This window comes from Octopus bimaculoides, chromosome 6 (assembly GCF_001194135.2).
Source record: "Octopus bimaculoides isolate UCB-OBI-ISO-001 chromosome 6, ASM119413v2, whole genome shotgun sequence".
Classification (NCBI taxonomy): Eukaryota; Metazoa; Mollusca; class Cephalopoda; order Octopoda; family Octopodidae; genus Octopus; species Octopus bimaculoides.
In genome coordinates this window covers 618796-621825 of record NC_068986.1, presented here as the reverse complement: position 1 = coordinate 621825, position 3030 = coordinate 618796, and positions in this window count along the sequence as shown.

The window sequence follows — 3030 nt, the reverse complement described above, 5'->3', positions numbered from 1 at the left end:
AGTTTAAACGCCACCGCAGTCAATTTTTCCTTACATTCTTTCGAGATCCTTAAAATAAGTACCCGTGAAGCACGGGGTTGGTGTATTACATCGATTGCAGTGTTTGCTTTACTTCCGCCCCCCCCCCTCGAAATTGCTGGCTTTGAGCCAAAATTTGAAGACCACTGCAGCCTCACCACATCATCTGTGTGTGCAGGTGTTAATTCTATTACACTATAGAAATTTACACAGGGTGAAGGGCTCACCAATTGGCCGCGGCACACCAAAACACAAGGTTTAAGCAGCGAGTGGGCAGAGACAATGACGACAACAGGACTTTATATTGACTGTATATAGGATATATACAATACATTTGATAAAGAAGTTCGTTTCACTATCACGGGGTGATTGGGTAGCATCTCGTGTAAGGGTCTTTAACCATAGTCTTGGCCCAACACAACCCTTTTGAATGAAATTGAGCAGACTGAACTGTGTGGAGGGATTGTACTTGTAATTTTAAGATCTATGCTTATTTATTACGTTAAGGGTATTAATGTATGTGGAATACTCAACCATTTACCTGTTAAATCAAGAAGTAAGTTGTTCAGTTCATCGAACAATAGAATACTGATAGTCGAAACCGATCGTGGTCAATTTACTGAATGTTATTGTTTCCAATATAGGAAGTGGTGGTGGTGTATTTAAACTCAGAGCTTAAAGATCCAGAGAAATGGAGCAAAACATTTTCCTGCCTCCCGTCGCCCTTATTTAATACAATGTAATATGATATGGTACGATAGGATATATGATCTGCTATGCTATGATATAATGGTCTGCACTCTCCCATCGAAGATGACGTATGTGTTCAGCTTCTTTTGCTTATAATGATCAAATGTTCGTGCTGCACATTAGCTCACTCCTCCCATCAAATCGACGTTGTCTGAACAAGGGCACGGTGTATGATACGCCAGGAGTCGAAGTGATCGCAAAGCAACGGGAGAACGCAACGCAACAACCGGTCAAGAAATTGAAACTACGGTCTCGCGCTCGTAAGCGCAACACCCTAAACGCTAGGCCATGCGCCCTCATTTTAATATATTACAACACAACATAACATGTTAGTGGCATCATGGAAGTTCCACATTTTATAAATGTTCACATTTCTATTTTGGTGCGTAAATGATAAATCTTCTTAACATTCTTTCATTGTGTTAAAAAAAAGTTCGATTATGTCTTCGATTTCACTCCATAGACAACTGTTACAATCGGACATACCTTGTAACAAGTAGAACAATATCATACAAAATATAGCGATATGATATAGTAAAAGTATCATAGAATTTAACATACATTGCTGTCCAGTTGCTTACGTTTAAATTTACTTATATTTAAATGCAATGGATATGTTTTAGCATCTCTGACTAAGCAGACTCTAAGGATTCCATTATTGACCATCGTCTTTTATTCAGACAGTGTAAATTCGGTGTTTCGCTATCGAATAAGTTCTGTTCAAGAAGGCTCGGTGCGATATGAGGAAGAGTTGATCTGAGTCGGCGCTACTCTCGAGGTAACCTAGCCGATCACCTAAAATCGGAGGCGCAAATAACTTACAATTTCTTAATGTAATTAAAAATAAGAAAACCTAATCGTAATAAGAGAAAAGGAGGTCACATCTCCAACAAAAAAATGACGGAGAACAGGACTAGTGGTGTTTCGGTGGCTCGTGTGGTATTATGACCTCTCTATCATTTGGCATGAAACATTTCTAATCTTGCTCAGTAACGTTTGATTTTAATTTGATTTAAGCCCTTCGCTACCTACGATGTATAAACCATCGACGATTTTTCTTCACCGTTACCGAATCGGGGCTGTCTTCTTTGCTTCTCTCCAGTTGAATCCCCGTTTTTCAGCTTTGTTTTAGTATCCTATCTGCAGTTATTTTTAGGAGGTCCTCTCTTCCACCCCCTTTATGGGTTTATATATTTCCCCGAAGAAAGGCCTTCGTCGAACAGACCTTGTCGGTTTTATATTGTCATAAACTGCTTTTTTTCTAAGTAGCAGTGTTGGCCCAATGCAAACATATTTTTACCTTGGGGAAGGGGTGGTCTTTATTAGTCTCGCGTCTATCCTTTAACCTATTCCATCACAGGGAACCCTACCAGGAGATTGTTCTCTGTTGTCATAGCCCTTAGTCTCACCCTGCAACAAGTATTGAACTTGTGGCAACAGTAACATTTACTCAGTGTTATAAAAATAAGCTTCCTTGTTCGCAAATTAATGATAATTTTTGCAACTAAATATACCAGCTGCCATAAGGAGTGTGATGGCTAGAAGACGTTTGGAAAAAAAAAATAAAAAGAAACGAAGAGGATTCTCATTGTAGGACTTGGGTAGTGCTGAATAGATTGGCGCCAGCCCTGAATATGGCTGTTATTTCAAGTAGAGGAGAGACCACGTAGAGGTAGAGGTTCCCTCATTAGTCAATAATATTCAACACATTCAAATATGTATCTAGCTGAAGCGAAAGTAACGAATCAGAAGTGTGATGACATTTAGCTTTTGAAAGAACAAATGCCAAATAGGAAGTGAACCGGAACTCGTCTGAAACAAAGACACCACGTTTTAACAGAATAATTTATAAACTGCTAGACTTTAATTATAACACTCTATTTATGGAAGCCACACATACACCACACACACACACACACATACACACTTATACGTATGTGTGTATATATGCATATAGTAATCTATCTATCTATCTATCTATCTATCTATCTATCTGTCTATCGATCTAAATGTCACATACGTACATATGCAGACAAACTTCAAGTCATGCACAAACATATGTGTATGTATGCATGTATATATACCTGTCCTTGACAGACAAACACATTTCATTATGAACAAACTAAGCATAAAACTTGAATTAAAAATAAACGAATCATCTTGAGTGTCTAAATGTCAAAATAATATTATTATATTGCTATAAAAGAACTTATTATTATGAAGGAAATTTTTTGCTATTTATGTGTACTTACATTCACCTCT